We start from the raw sequence: 16652 nt of genomic DNA, 5'->3' as shown, positions 1-16652 counted from the left end.
TATTAGAGTCATTGCATATAACAAGAAAGCATTCACGAAGTTTTGGGGCTGTTTTTCCTGAACCCCCTCCTTGACCCAGCCCTTGGTGCACACCTCTGGAGGATGAAACAGCAGATTTCAGAGTGTTTTAGTTTTCTTGGCTGCTGAGGTAAATACCACGCAATGGTTGACTTAAATGTTGGGAATTTATTAGCTCATGGTTTTGAGGCTAAGAGGAAGTCGAAATCAAGGTGTCAGCAAGATGGGGTGGTTTGAAGCTGTTAGGTACCCCAGAAAAGGCCTTGTTCTTTTAATCCATTCCTGTGGACTCCTATTATAGGGAGGCTCTTTTAATTAGGTCATTTCAATCGAGATGTGACCCAGCCCATTCAAGGTGGGTCTTAATCCCGTTATGGAATCCTTTATGAGAAGATAAAGTACACACAGAAAAAGCTCAGAGGGTGCAGAGAAAAGTCCTGGAGAAGCTACGAGAGGACGCACAGAGGCTGAGGGGGGAAGCCACTGAGACCAGAAGCTGAAGTCAATGAAACCTGGGGACAAGGGCCAGCAGATGCAGGCCATGTGCCTTCCCATGTGACAGAGAGGTCCCGGATGCCAGCAGCCTTTCTTCAGAGGAAAAGGGCTTCTTCAAATTAAGGCTCTTGATGCCTTAATGTGGACATTTTCATGAACTTAGAACTGTAAATTTGTAATCCCCATTGTAAAAACCGAGCCATTTCTGGTATATTGCAGTCTATTAGCTTTAGCAAAACTGAAGCATCAAGGCAGGGCTTTCTTTCTGAGAACTGAGGACTGGCATTCCAGGCTGGCTGCCGGCAATCCTTGGTCCTTGGCTTATCTGTCACATGGCAGTGCACATGGCGACCACTCCTGGCTTCTCAATTCTCTTTTGGGTTCCACTGAATTTCAGTTTCCTATGGCTTTCTCACTATCTGTCTGAATTTTATTTTATTTATAAAGGATTCCAGTAACAGGATTAAGATCCATCCTGATTGGGTTGGGCCATACATATCTTAACTAAAGCAACCTCATCAAAACGTCCTACCATGGGTTCCCACCCACAGGAATGCCTTAGGTTTCAGAACATGTGTTTCTGGGGTACACAGCTCCCAACCATCACACAGGGATAGGGATAAGGCTTTTAAAGCTGATCCTTGGGGGTTTCAAAAGCTTCAGTTCTATGCAGACATGGGATCCAGAGAGGTGCTGGGCAATATGGACAAGGCTTTCTGCCCTGCAGGATGGGGAGGAGACTTGGAGAGAGGACGGAGGAGCAATATGACATAACCGTGAGCCTGAGAAAGTGCTCCCTCTGCACCTGCCTCTCCTAGACCCACTCTCAGGGACCAAGTACCCCAAGGAGGGTAGATGATGGTACCTCCCCAACAGCTGGATTCAGGGGAGCAACCTTTGAGGGTGATGCATGGAGGTCAGCAAGACCTCAGGGATGCTGGCACTCAGGGTGGTGCCGGTACAGAAGGAACAGCTGTGTGGTGGGTCTAGACCCCACAGGCTGGCAGGCGCAGAGGGGTTTTCTGTGTGCCTGAGCCAGGCCTGGAGCATCCGCAGCACTGGGAGCACCAGCGGCTTGTAGTCAGGATGGAAGAGGACACAAAGGCCACACGGGGTGAGGGCATCTCGGCAGGAGAGGAACACAAGTTTTCACCAAAGGCCAGGTGTCTCCACTCCCCATAGAGCCCTGGCACTACAGAATCCTCCAGAACTAAGGCACAGGCCTGGGGTAAAGTCGAGGGGAAGACCCCGAATTCACTGAGATTTCCCTTGCCCAGTACAGTGTGGGATTTAAAATGAAAATGAGTTCAATTATAGGAAAAATGGAAATTACTTAATTTCTTACATTCCCCGATTTGTGGAGTGAGATTTGCACCTGTTACATTTATGTAGAAGAATAGGATCCAAGATTTATTGGCTGGTTCAGAATTTTCCAGACTTGTGGGGGGGCAAAAAGTCCCATCAAAAGCCTAAAGCCAATGTGGAAATATCTGAATGTTGTTTTGATTATATAATAAAGGGAGAGTAAAATTTTGTTTTGAACAGCTTTGTCTTCTTGGTGACTAGATATTTCCATCTTCCTTCCCATTTTAAAAGAATGAAAACGAGGCTCAGCCCAGAAAACAGGAGTCACCCAATTTTGACCAGTCCTGGAACATAATGCTGTTAGGCGTGTCCTCTCAGAGTGTTCTCTCAGATCTGAATTGTTCTTCTTTCCTCCTCTTGCCTCCTCTCTGCTCCATCATTCCCTCTACATTTTTTTTAAATGGGTACTTTTATTGTCTATTTATAGATCATCAACTTTGTCCCTCTACCTACCTGCAACTGGAATTTTATGTAGTTTCCATGCAGAGCACTGAAACAGGGACAAAGCTAACCAGAATAGACTACTTCAAAAAGAGAACTAAGCTAACATAACTCACTTTCTTTTAGCAGGCAAAATATTAAATATACACACTCTAGGAAGCTACAATGGTTTAAGAATTTCCAATGGGATTGTGAAGAATGCAGGCAAATCCAGGGTGCAGTAAAGATGAGCTGAGCTGCTGTGCAGCTGTTTAAGGGTTCCTAATGCTGCATCTCTTGGCCTCAAGCTGAACCTAGATGTGGAGGGCGATGTTAGCTGATGCCAAGTGGCAAAGTAGAAAGCACTAAGCTGATTTTTTTAAATTTTAACTTTTTTTTATTGCATAGTATAACATATATACAAAGCAGAGAAATAAAAAAGCAATAGTTTTCAAAGCACTCTTCAACAAGTAGTTACAGGACAGATCCCAGAGTTTGTCATGGGCTTCCATACGATCCTCTCAGATTTTTCCTTCTGGCTGCTCCAGAATATAGGAGGCTAGAGGGCTTAAATATTTTTTTATCATCACAATCAGCTTTTTTCCCTTCTTTTCTTGTGAAAAATAACATATATACAAAAAAGCTATAAATTTCAAAGCACAGTACTACAATTGGTTGTAGAACATATTTCAGAGTTTGACATGGGTTACAATTCCACAATTTTAGGTTTTTACTTCTAGCTGTTCTAAAATTCTGAGGACTAAAGGAGATATCAATTTAATGATGTCAGCATTCATATTCATTTGTGTCACCAAGTTTTAGTTAGTCCATATGATTGAGGCATGATAATGTTTGCATTTTTGTTCCTGACATTTCATTCCACATACTGTCCTTAAGGTTCATACACCTTACTGTATGCCTCACAACTTCATTCCTTCTTGCTCTCAGTAGTCCATTGCACATATACACCACAGTCCCCCCTTTCCTTCCCTCATTCATTGTACCCTTAGGCCACCTCCCTCCACTGTGAATCACGAACACTGCCACCATAAACACCAGTGTGCAAATGTTCATTCATGTCCCCACACCCAGTTCCTATTGAGTTATTTTTTGCACATAGTAAAGTTCACCCTGTTTAAGTGTACAACTTAGTGATTTTTAGCATATTCATAGTTACCCAACCATAAATACTAATTGGAAAACATTTTTGTCAATCCCCCAAAGAAACTCCATACTTAATAACGGTCACTGCCCATTTACTCCTCCCTCCAGTTCCTAGCAACCGCTAATTATTTTGACACGAAGCTGATTTAAGGGATATGCACAGGAAGCAAAAGGCAGGAAAGCATTCAACACTGCTGAGAGCATCCATCCCGGAAGGGCGTTACCTTTCAGGAGCTCTTTGGCCCTGCCCCCAGTGCTGACATGGTTGACTTTCTCTTTTATGTTCCATCTGGCACAGCAAGTGGCTGTGTCTGCTCCACGTATGATGGTGATGGGGCCCCTGGAAGTGGCTTTCACCACTCATCCAAGAGAACTTCGGTTCTTTGGGTAAAAGCTTCCCATTCAAATACCCCTACAGATCCATTCCACACAATCTGTTTAGCCCTTGTGGCAGCCTTAGCGTACTTCTTGCTGCTCTCAGGACCACAGTCCAAGCCCATCCAACCAGCAGGAATGCCAGAGACCACAGTCGCTTGGCCAGTCTTGGTATTCTCATCCAACTTGTCAGCAGTGACAACGTCAACAGGCAAGGTAATCTTCACACCATTCCTCTCAGCTTTGGACATTAGATCTTTGACAATGTTTGCTTCCTCTTCATCAAACCGGGAAGTGCCAATTTCCATGTTGCTGAGCACCTTGAGGAAGGTAAGAGCCAGTCCACCACCGATAATCATCTCATTGACTGTCCATCATATTATTGGTCTTTTTTTATTAGCCTATGTTTATTAATTATTAACAAACAGTCTCTAATAGAAACACACAAAAAATTCCTTTAGACACTTATAGCCAGAAATGCTTTCTAAATGTACTCAAGGTAATTCTTTTTCCCAGGTGAATTCTAATTTTTTTTCTTTTTTTTTTATTAATTAAAAAAATTAACAAACAAAACAATAAGATATCATTCCATTCTACATATATAATCAGTAATTCTTAATATCATCACATAGTTGCATATTCATCATTTCTTAGAACATTTGCATCAATTTAGAAAAAGAAAGAAAAGACAACAGGAAAAGAAATAAAACGATAATAGAGAAAAAAAGTTATACATACCATACCCCTTACCCCTCGCTTTCATTTACCACTAGCATTTCAAACTAAATTTGTTTTAATGTTTATTAAATCTGTAAATGTGAAAACCTTGTGTCTGATGCTCCTTTTATCTATCATATCAACAAAAGAGTAGAACATATGGAATAAAAATAAATAATAGGGGGAACAAACGTTAAAATTCTAATTTTTTTTTTTTTTTTTTTTTTTTTTTAAAGGAAGGAAAGACAGAGAAGGAAGGAAGGATGGAAGGAAGGAAGGGAGGAAGAAAGGGAAACATTTTTAAACATTTTCTTGTTTTATTATATTTTTGTTTGTTTGTTTGTTTTTTACATGGGCTGGGGCCGGGAATCGAACCGGGGTCCTCCGGCACGGCAGGCAAGCACTCTTGCCCGCTGAGCCACCGCGGCCCGCCCTAAAATTCTAATTTTGATAACATTTTTATGTAATCATTATTAAAGCAGGGTGCTGCATCATGCTAATTAAATGGATAGTTATTCTGCAAGTGTTTTTTTTTTAATGTTTTCTATTGTGAAATATAACATATATACAAAAAAAGTAATAAACTTCCTAGTACATTTTAACAAGTAGTTATAGAACAGATTTTAAAGTTTGGTATAGGTTACAATTCCATGATTTTTTGTTTTTTCCTTCTAGCTGCTCCACAACACTGGAGTCCAACAGAAATATCAGTACAATGATTCAGCAGTCATGCTCATTTGTTAATCCTATTTTCTCTATTATACTCCTCCTTCTCCTTAAATAATATATATACATAAAAGCAATAAATTTGAAAAACCAACAAGCAAATTTATTTGGAAGGGCAGTGTGCCCCGAATTGCTAAAAATATCTTGAGGAAAAAAACGAAAATGGAGGTCTTGCACTGCCTGACTTTAAGGCATATTATGAAGCCACAGTGGTCAAAACAGCATGGTATTGGCATAAAGATAGATATATCGACCAATGGAATTGAATAGAGTGCTCAGATATAGACCCTCTCATCTATGGACATTTGATCTTTGATAAGGCAGTCAAGCCAACTCACCTGGGACAGAACAGTCTCTTCAATAAATGGTGCCTAGAGAACTGGATATTCATATGCAAAAGAATGAAAGAAGACCCGTATCTCACACCCTATACAAAAGTTAACTCAAAATGGATCAAAGATCTAAACATTAGGTCTAAGACCATAAAACAGTTAGAGGAAAATGTAGGGAGATATCTTATGAAACTTACAATTGGAGGCTGTTTTATGGACCTTAAACCTAAAGCAAGAGCACTGAAGAAATAAATAAATAAATGGGAGCTCCTCAAAATTAAACACTTTTGTGCATCAAAGAACTTCATCAAGAAAGTAGAAAGACAGCCTACACAATGGGAGACAATATTTGGAAATGACATATCAGATAAAGGTCTAGTATCCAGAATTTATAAAGAGATTGTCCAACTCAACAACAAAAAGACAGCCAACCCAATTACAAAATGGGAAAAAGACTTGAACAGACACCTCTCAGAAGAGGAAATACAAATGGCCAAAAGGCACATGAAGAGATGCTCAATGTCCCTGGCCATTAGAGAAATGCAAATCAAAACCACAATGAGATATCATCTCACACCCACCAGAATGGCCATTATCAACAAAACAGAAAATGACAAGTGCTGGAGAGGATGCGGAGAAAGAGGCACACTTATCCACTGTTGGTGGGAATGTCAAATGGTGCAACCACTGTGGAAGGCAGTTTGGCAGTTCCTCAAAAAGCTGAATATAGAATTGCCATATGACCCAGCAATACCATTGCTAGGTATCTACTCAAAGGACTTAAGGGCAAAGACACAAACGGACATTTGCACACCAATGTTTATAGCAGCGTTATTTACAATTGCAAAGAGATGGAAACAGCCAAAATCTCCATCAACAGAAGAGTGGCTAGACAAACTATGGTATATACATACGATGGAATATTATGCAGCTTTAAGACAGAATAAACTTATGAAGCATGTAATAACATGGATGGACCTAGAAAACATTATGCTGAGTGAGTCTAGCCAAAAACTAAAGGACAAATACTGTATGGTCCCAATGATGTGAACCGACATTCTAGAATAAACTTGGAATATATCATTGGTAACAGAGACCAGCAGGAGTTAGAAACAGGGTAAGATAATGGGTAATTGGAGCTGAAGGGATACAGACTGTGCAACAGGACTAGATACAAAAACTCAAAAATGAACAGCACAATAATACCTAATTGTAAAGTAATCATGTTAAAACACTGAAATGAAGCTGCATCTGAGCTATAGGTTTTTTTTTTTGTCTGTCTGTTTGTTTGTCTTTTTTTTTTTTGGTACTATTATTATTATTTTTATTTTTTTCTCTATATTAACATTCTATATCTTTTTCTGTTGTTTTGTTAGTTCTTCTAAATCGATGCAAATGTACTAAGAAATGATGATCATGCATCTATGTGATGATATTAAGAATTACTGATTGCATATGTAGAATGGAATGACTTCTAAATGTTGGGTTAATTTCTTTTTTTTTCTTTAATTAATAAAAAAAAACAAACAAAACCCACACACAATCCACAAGTACATAATCTATGGGCTGATCATCACCCTATACAAGTCGGTTCCTAAGGAAATTTCAGGAAGACTCCTCCTCATTCTTTCAAGTCCAGCTCTAAACGCATCCCTACTATGAGGTCTTTCCAAATACCTACAAACATGCGGAATTAACCACTCTTCCCAGTTGCCTACAGCTGTGTTTCTCAAACCTTAATGTACACAGGACTTACCTGGGCCCCTCATTATGCTGTGATTCTGATTCAGTAACTATGGAACCTGAGTCTGCATTTCTACCAAATTCTAGGGGGCTCTTACGGTCACGCTTTCAGTGGCAGGGCCTCCTGTACTTTTCAGCATGCCTCTGTTGTAGCACTTATCACGTTGTAGCTACAAGGTCAGGTTTTCAATAATACTGCTGACAATAGCTGCTGGAATTCCCTTTAAGTTAGAAGCAAGCAGGACCAATTAGGCAAACAAAATCTGAGATAAATGTAAGACATTACCTGGAATGTCACTACTTGTGATTATCTGTCACTGGTCAAACAACTGTTACCATTTATTGGCTACGTTTGGGACAAATCCTGTGATGGGGTGTTTTCTTTCTATTCTGGAATTAACTGTTATCCCACATAAAGCACTCAGACCACATAAAACTCTCAATAAATGGGTGCTCTTATTCCTAACTCTTAAGATAACCACTTAAGGCTTGTATTAGTTCCATTTATCATTAAGGACTGCAATAGCCACTTTTCTAAGGAAAAAAAAAAGCAATAAATTTCAAAGTACATCACAACAATTAGTTGCAGAACAGATTTCAGAGTTTGGTATGGGTTACAATTCCACAATTTTAGTTTTTTATTTCTAGCTGCTCTAAGATACTGGAGGCTAAAAGAAATACCAGTATCATGATTCAGCATTTATACTCATTTGTTAAACCTGACCTTCTTGTATAACTCCATCACCTTTGATCTTCCTCCTACTGTTTAGGGGTATTTGGACTATACTCATTCTAACTTTTTCATGTTGGAAGGGGCTGTCAGTAATAGGGGATAGGAGGCTAGAACTATTTGACGTTTTGAAGAGGCTGGCCCCTCTGCATTTAAAGACTTATCTGGTACAGGGGCCCATCTGGAGGTTGTACAGTTACTCTAGTGCATGGAAACTTTGTGGAATCTTATATAACACCCTAGATATTCTTTAGGATTGGCAGCAGTGGTTTTGATTGGTGTTTGGGAAGTTATGATAGGTAGCAGTGTCTAACTGAAGCATGTGTAAGAGTGACCTCCAGTGTGGCTTCTCAACTCTTTTGAACTCTCTCAGCCACTGATACCTTATTTGTTATACTTCTTTCCCCTCTTTTGGTCAGGATGACATTGTTGATCCCACTGTGCTAGGGCCAGGCTCATCCCTGGGGGTCATCTCCCATACCACTATGGAGACTTTCATCCTTGGATGTCATGTCCCACATAGGGGGGGTGGGCAATGGTTTCAGTTGCAGAGTTGGGCTTAGAGAGAGAAAGGCCACATCTGAGCAACAAAAGAGGTCCTCCAAAGGTGACTCTTAGGCACACCTATAGGTAGGCTAAGCTTCTCTGCTACCTACATAAGCTTCACAGGAGCAAGCCTCAAGATCAAGGGCTTGGCCTATTGATTTTAGTGTCCCTAATGTTTAGCAAAGTATCTGGGGCTTCCCCAGTGGTAAAGTTCAATAGTTTGTGTAATTTTTCTCCCATCCCTCAAGAGCCTTTGCTAATACCTTTTTGTTATCTGCTTAATATTCTTTGGGATGTATCCAGGCATTACATTAAGCTATACAGAATTAAAAGCTCTTGTTCTTATTCTGGGCTCCCTGTGTTTGGGTTGTTTAAATGATCTATCCAGACAGCTTGAGTAAGGTTATGTGCTACAGAAAACCTAGGTTCAGTACATAATAAAACTGTCTTCCTTTGGTCTCAAAGAGTAGGTGAAGTTCTAAAATATAGGCAATGTCTTCCTTATCCCTGTATTCTGAATTACCTTAATCCCAAAATCAGCTGAATCTTGTCAACAGCTTTACTTCCATCCAAGATGGCCAAGAAAGGTTGCTCTGTACTCTCTAAGGCCTTGGCAAAGTAATTCAGTTCCTTCTTCATGAAGAAACCACGAGCTTTCTGTGCCAGATTCACTCCCACCATGGAGCTGTGGGCTTGGTGAGCAATGCCAAAAGCATCGTTGACACAGACCTCCCCTAGCTTGCAAAGTGAAGCCCGTAGAGTGTCTATTTTGGCTGGTTCTACTTTAACCTTGTTGCCAGAAGCATCTTTTCCCTTCCCCTCTTCCTCCCTATGAAAGTGCAGGGTCTCCAGTAGGATCCCCGAACCATCAGCTGGGTCAGACACACCTTCTCCACGCCTCCACTTCTCGGCCCACGCAGTTCTTCAAGAACAGAACATCCTTGCCCAGCAGAGAGCTGAGTTCTCCAGCTGCTGGTTCTAAGGAGCACTGGTCAGGCATGGGGACATCATCAGGCCAGCCCAGGTGGCACATAAGAACAAGTGACTTGGCTTCATTGTCCAAGCAGTGCTGTATGCTTGGGACAGCAGCTTTGATCCTTTGGTTGTTGGTTATCTGTTTGTTCTTCCTAGGAACACTGGAGTCCACTCTCATGATGATTGGCTTCACCTTCACGTCCAGTTTGTCCAGGGTCAGCTTGTTGGAAAGAGACATCTTGATAATACAGCAGGGATGAGAGGCTCGGACCACGATAACTTCTGTTGTACACTCACCACATGTGCGGAGTGCTGAGCCCATTCCCTCTACATTTAACCTCCTCCTCTGTTCCCCCTTCCCCACATTGGGGCCCTGCTTTTCCAGGCAGGGCTTGAGGCCTTTAATCCAGAGCTCTTCTGTATCATGCCCAGGGTGGGCCTTTCCTTGGGGCTGGGCATCCTATCCCCACTCCACCCTGCCCCTGCCCCGGGCAACCACTAATCTATCTCTATGGATTTGCCTACCTGGGTGTGTCATATAGATACCACACTTTATCTATTTATCAGCTGATGAACATCTGGGTTGTCTCTACCTTTAGGTTTTGGGAATAATGCTGCTATGAACATTCTTATACAAGTTTTGTTGGAACACCTACTTTCATTTTGGAGTAGATGCCTAGGAGTGGATTGCTGGGTCATGTGGTAACTACTTTTAATGCATTGAGGAACCACCACACTGAAAGATATTTCTATCACCCCCAAAATGTCAAAATGCTGTTCTGTTCTGGTCATCTTTTTTTTCTCACTTGGGGCAGGTGTGACCTTGGGAGGGCTCATCTGTCATTTCTGGACTTAGGACTGAGTCTTCTGGATCTTTGAAAGCCGGAGAAGCCTCACTCTCAATGGTCTCAGGAGCTGAGGCAGTTCCACCAGCACCTGGGGGGCCTCTGCTCTTGGCACCTTCTCTCCCTTTTCCCTGATGTGATTGTTCCAAGGATCTGGCTAAACCCTAACACCCTTTTCACCTAATTTTAGAACTTAAGAAGAATAAAAGAAAATAGATGGGAAGTGTAAAAGATATCCTGGCAAGAAAAGTCTTGACTCTTCCAGGTTTGGTCAAAACCATTCAGAATTCATTATGCATCTGAGGACCAAGGAGACAGGACCTTGGAACTGCCCCCAGCTCTGCCCCTTCCTGCCTCCCAGATGAGTGGCACTGGGCTTGGGGAACCTGGAAGTGCAGGGGGAAGGGCGCAAAGCGCAGAGGTCCTGTCCTCTAAAGAGGAGGGGGATGCTGATTAATAGTGGGGAGGTGGAAGGTAACAGCTTTGTAGAAGTTGAGGATGGAGAAAGGAGACTTTCTCTCGTCTTCATTAAGCCTCATTCTGAGAGAAGGAAGCAGGGGCGGTAATCTCAAAAGCCCCCAGGAGTCAGTCAGGTAACATGAAGGGGTAAAGCAGCTGGGTGTAAGACAACAGAGAGTGGTGGGGACTGTGATGAGCTGGGGCATGCATTTATGCATGCACATTCTTTGCACACATTCCCATTTTAAAAAAGAAGTCAGAGTGAAATTTTGTCATATTTACAAATAAGCAACAAACTCCATTAAAAAAATCATTGTCAAAACAAAACATGTCCATAAGCTCATGTGACTCATGGATGCTAGTCTGTGACTCTTAAGTAAAGGATAGAAAATTCAGAGCATCATTGTCTCTGCCTAGTATTTATGTCTGGGACCATATGGTGTCCCCAGCAGGCTTGGACAGTGACCTTCTAAAGTGCCCAGATGGACTGACAGGGATGCATGCCAGCCCAAGGTGGGCATCAGGGGCAAATCCGACTCTGCTACCTGGCCTCGAGAGTGTGGGCTGGGTGGCCTTGCCCTTTCAGGTCTCATTATACTCCCGTGTGACAGTTTTCAAATGTGGCTGCCAATTCTTTGACACCCCTTCCTTTAACAGTTGGTTTATGTCCCCTCCCTTTGTGTCTCATTGGGCTGTGACAGCTTCAACCAAGAGACTAGGGCAGTATTTCTCAATCACTTTTCCATATTGCCACCCTAAGGAGACTCTTTAGATATTTTTTCCCCAATAAACTCACCCCATAAATTTTATTTTATTTTTATTTTTAAAAAAATTTTTTTATACATGGGCAGGCACTGGGAATCGAACCCGGGTCCTCTGGTATGGCAGGCAAGCATCCTTGCCTGCTGAGCCACCGTGGCCCGCCCCACCCCATAAATTTTAATACCATATATACTCTAGATATATGTTTATGTATTGTGTGTGCATATCTGTGCTTTGTCCATAAAAAGAGTAAGATTTGTTTTTATCCACCAAGAACCAGTTACACCCCCACTGACAATGGCAGACTGGAACATGGTGGAAATGACGCCTGGAGACTTCCAGGGCTGGCTCAGAAGAAACCCTGCAGCTTCTTCCTTGGTCTCTTGAAACACTTGCTCTCTGGACGTTCTCCCCGGGGCTCTTCGCTCTCAGAACCCAGCTGCCACAGGAGGAGGCTGCATGTGGGATCTCTGTCAACAATTCTATCTGAGCCCAGTCTTGGGTTTCCCAGCCCAGGCTCCCAGCGTGTGAGTGAAGATGCCAATATCTGCTAGCACCAGCCACTCCCCGCCCTGCGTCGGGGCTTCCCAACTGAGACCCCAGACATTAAAGAGCAGCGACTAGCCATCCCTGCCCATCCTCTGACAGTGAAATCTGTGCCATATAAAATGATTCCTGTTTCATGCCACCAAGCAAGCACTAAGCCATGCACAAGGAAGGCTCCAGCCCTATCAGTTCTAAGGTCAGGAAAGATGTTTGAGAGAGATGAGCACGTCCTGACCTTGGGAAAGCAGTCGTTTGTAGCAGCTCTTGTGAATAATCTGTCTGTGATTTACCACAGACGGGAAAGTGTGGCTGGAGGTCATGCATTGCAGCCACGTGGTCCAGCAGCCACGAATGCAGGGCTGCCCTTTCCTGACACGTGGAGCTGACAGCCCTTTCCTTCACACTCGCACCCCAGATCTGGGGATGACTTCAAGCTGGGTTCTAGCCAGGTTCGCATTCCTGCTGCTCCTTCCATTTCGCCATGGCCCTCCTGCTGATTTGCTTCCCATCTGGGAGGGACAGAGAGGCAAGGTTCGAGCCCCAGGGTGGGGAACGGAGACTCCCACTCTGAATTAGACTGGGAGGTGGGGGAGGGAAGACAGATCACACACCTTGCCCTCCTGCTCCCCTGGGGATGGGGCAAAAGGGCAAAGAAGAGGGACACGGAGAGCTTCCCAGAGACCAGAACCAGTGTCTTATCACATCACTCTGCACACAAAGCTACAGACAGGAAGTATTTATAAAAAAGCCGTACCACATTTGTAAAACCCAGAACTTTCTGCAAAAAATGTTAAATTTTAATACCGTCAGCTTCTCTTTATGCAACATAAATTATAAGAGAAGAGCTTGATGAAGCCACTTCAGAGGGTCTATAGTAATATCCATTGTGCCCTGCCTGCAGTGTCCAGAGCTGTGTGAGAGAGAAGGGGGGACGGGGAGAGGGGAGTAAGGAGTCTGGGGAAAGGAGGGAAGTGAAGATGTGGAATGAGAGGGGTTAAAAGGCAGAAGTCTGCAGTGAAAGGAACCTGGCCCGGAGCCCAAAAGAATCTGAAAAACAGAAAACGAGAGTCTGAACTCCAGGGAGAGGAAGCAAAGGCCTGATTCAGAGGAAAAGTTTGCTCTATGAGGCGCCCATGTCACCAGAGTGCCCGACCTTCCCGGAGACTCCACCTTCGGACCAGAGCTGTGGCTGCTTTTGAAATGTCTGTTGATTTGGGTGTTTGCAGGGAAACATGCTGGTGCTGCTTTCAGGAGCAGAAATGGAATCAGGGAGAGGGCAGGAGAAATGGAATCAGAGAGGACCCTCCCCTTGGGGAGAGGGGGGAGCGCTTTCCTCCCCTTGGCTTTCCCAGCCTGCGGGTGAATCTGGGCGAGAGGCCCAGAAGGAGGTGGAGAAAGAGCTGAACTAGTGCTGACAGTCAGCGAGGAAGCCTGGAGCCAAGCCCTGGCAGGGGGCTGGGGAGTAAGATGGGATGGGGCTGCTGAGGGGGCATCCCTGGAGCCAACACAAGCAGGGGCTGGGGAAGCTTCTTGGCCAGTTTGCCTGGAGACGTGGAGGATCCAGGGAGCTAGGGTGGGCAAGGAAGCTGCCTCTTCTACACTTAACCACCGGTTCTCCTCTTTCTCCTTTGTCATGGGAGCAGGAATCTGCATGCCAAACAAAAGACATTTTGTGCAAAGAAGCATGGGCACCGGCCTGGAGCCTCAGAGCACCCGGCCCTCCTCCTAGTTCACTTCCTCCATCTCCAGCCCTGGTTAGATTTTCCCGGGGTTCCAAGGGTCCTCAGGAAGCTCATCAGGTACCCCTTGGGCTCTCCCATGACAGACGTCCATCCCCTGCCAATGGACGCCCTGCCCAGCAGTCCAGAGTTGGAGTCCACCATAAACCTCCCATCAACACCCCTGTGTTAGGCCAGGGACCTCATCCCTCCCCCTGCCTGCCCCAGACCACACACAGTGCTGCCCCTGAACCCTGTAAGGAGGCTCAGGACCTCTGACCCCTGTCGGGAGGCTCGGGGCCCCTGACCTCTGATGGGTCCTTGAGGACACCTGATTCCCAGGCCCCTTCTTCAGGCTCAGGCCCCTCCAGGTGCAGACACGGGATTGTGTTCTGGGTGACTTGTTTCCAAGTGACTGCAGGAAGGTGACAGGTATTGTTGATGACGTAGGGAGCTCTGAGGTGTTAGGTTGGAATGAGGCAAAATATGCTGATCAAAGATGAGCCATGGAGAAATCAGGAATGCTCCCAGAGAGACTCATGGTGCTGCTGGGTCTGGAGAAGTGGGGGCAGAGGTGGAATTGTGCAGACTTCCATCTCTGTAAATCGATTTGTGTTTTCAAAATTAGAGGTCTGGGAGATAGTAAGTATGTAGGGCAGGTAAGCTGGCTTCTACCCCAGAAAAATTTATCATTTTTTATGTGTCCTTCCAGAGATATTCTGTGCCTATTAAGAATATGTGCTATGTGATGATATTGTGAGCCATTGATTGCATACTTTGGATGGACTGTATGGTGTGTGAAGATATAGCAATAAAAATATTTTAAGAATATGTGTATACATAGGTTTCCGTTTCTGTGCACAAAGCAATACGTATTATATACATCATTCTTCAGCTTGTCATTTTTAAACTCAAAATATTTTGAAACTAGTTCCATATCACTATATGTAGCATTTTGTTTTAATGCTGCACAGTATTCAATGGGATCAACACACCGTAATTCATTTAACTAGTCTCTAATGACAGACAGGTCGTTTCTAACTGTTATTACTACAAAATATTCTGCATTGAGAATCCTCGTACATATGGCATTGTGTCCATTCATGAGTGTATTTGTACAACAGATTTCTAGAACAAGAGAGCTGGATGTAGAGGTCTTTGCATTTTCAATGTCGATCGATGTTGCCAAAGAGTTTGGACCAGGTTTGGCACCAAGCTGAAGCTCATGAGTACTTGTCTCCTCCATCCAACACCGGGTATTATCAGACTTCTAGGTTTTTGCTAATCTGATAGGCAAGTGCAACGTGTGTACTTAGGATGTAGCCTTCCAGAGAGAGGAGACTGAGGGTCTCCTTTCAGGTGAGGAGGCTGAGAGGGGCAGAGGAAGCAGGTATCCCGCTATAAGCCCACCGTAAGGCAGAGGGCCCTAAGTACACCCACCGTCTCAAGAGCTGAAAATTGAGAGAAGGTGAACTTTTGGGGAAAAAGGAAGAAAGATGTGGTGGGATGTATTCCAGGCAGTGAAATATATCGACTGGAACAGCAATCCTCTCTACCCATAACTGTCCCTTATATGCTCTTTGGCAGACCCCCAGCTTCATTGGGAGAGAAGTTATAATCAGAAGTGACCCAGCACTTGTTCATAGCTGATGGACTAAAGGAGGGAAGGACACAGCAAAAGGCAGCTGAAAATTATACATCATGAGACGAAATACCCAAGGAGACAGAGGAAGAGTTCAGAGAAATATTTCTGCTCAGTGTCGGGGATTGCAGACAACGTGATCTCTCTGAAATATGAACGAGAGAGAGAGAGAGAGAGAGAGAGAGAGAGAGAGAGAGAGAGAGAGAGAGAGAGAGAGAGAGAGAGATGGATAGATACTGGTTCAAAAGAGATATAAAGTATGGAGAAAAGAAATGAGCAAGCAGAGTCCAGAAGGAATGCAGGCAGTAGAGGAGGAAAACAACTTTACTGTGGGGAAGTATGTATACCTTTGAAAATAAATTAAAAGAAAAAGAAAAAGACATGCATGGTTAATTTATTAAAAGTGAATGGGAGTGTTTTTGATCTCTAGAATTACCCTAACAAAGTACCACAATCTGGATGACTTCAGACTCCAGAAATGTATTGCTACATAGTGCTGGAGGCCAGAAGTCTGAAACTGAGGTGTCAGCGGGGCTGGGCTCCCTGAGGTGTGTAGGGAGAGCTGAGTCCGCACCTCTCTCCTGGCTTCCCGTGGTGGCGGGCAGAAAAGCCATTGTCTCATTCCATATTGGTGGGTGGCATCTTTTTTGGTTTTTTTTTTTGGCATGGGCAGGCTCTGGGAATTTAATCCCCGTTTTCAGCTAGTGGGTGGGGTCTTTCTGATTGTTTCTATGGAGATGTGACCCACCCACTTGTTACTTGTTACTTGTAACTTGTTACTTCACACACTCTAGACTGTCTGGGTCATCTTGCTGTATTTAAAAAAGATAATTGTGTTCCAACAAAATAATCTCTAAGAGCACAGGAAATTCACAGTTTTAATATGAAATAGGCAATGAAGATGGATAGGTTGTGAGTTGAGTGATAGCCCAACCCTGTCTTCAATCTTGATCGGAAGATTTGGTGATTCTTTTTCCAAGAGGTACAGATAGAACAGCAAACAGTGGTAATTTTTGATTAGATGGTTTCCATGGAGATGTGTCTCCACCCATTCAAGGTGGGGTTGCTTATTAA

The 16652-nt window shown here is 43.7% G+C and overlaps 1 pseudogene; it reads right to left on the bottom strand.

The window, feature by feature from the left end:
• Positions 1–3573: 3573 nt before the first annotated feature.
• Positions 3574–9844, bottom strand: LOC143686565 (phosphoglycerate kinase 1 pseudogene; annotated as a pseudogene).
• Positions 9845–16652: the final 6808 nt, after the last annotated feature.

The sequence above is a fragment of the Tamandua tetradactyla genome, chromosome 6, assembly GCF_023851605.1.
Source record: "Tamandua tetradactyla isolate mTamTet1 chromosome 6, mTamTet1.pri, whole genome shotgun sequence".
In the NCBI taxonomy this organism is placed as follows: Eukaryota; Metazoa; Chordata; class Mammalia; order Pilosa; family Myrmecophagidae; genus Tamandua; species Tamandua tetradactyla.
Note: the sequence above shows the minus strand (reverse complement) of the source record. Positions and strands in the feature narration are given on the sequence as shown.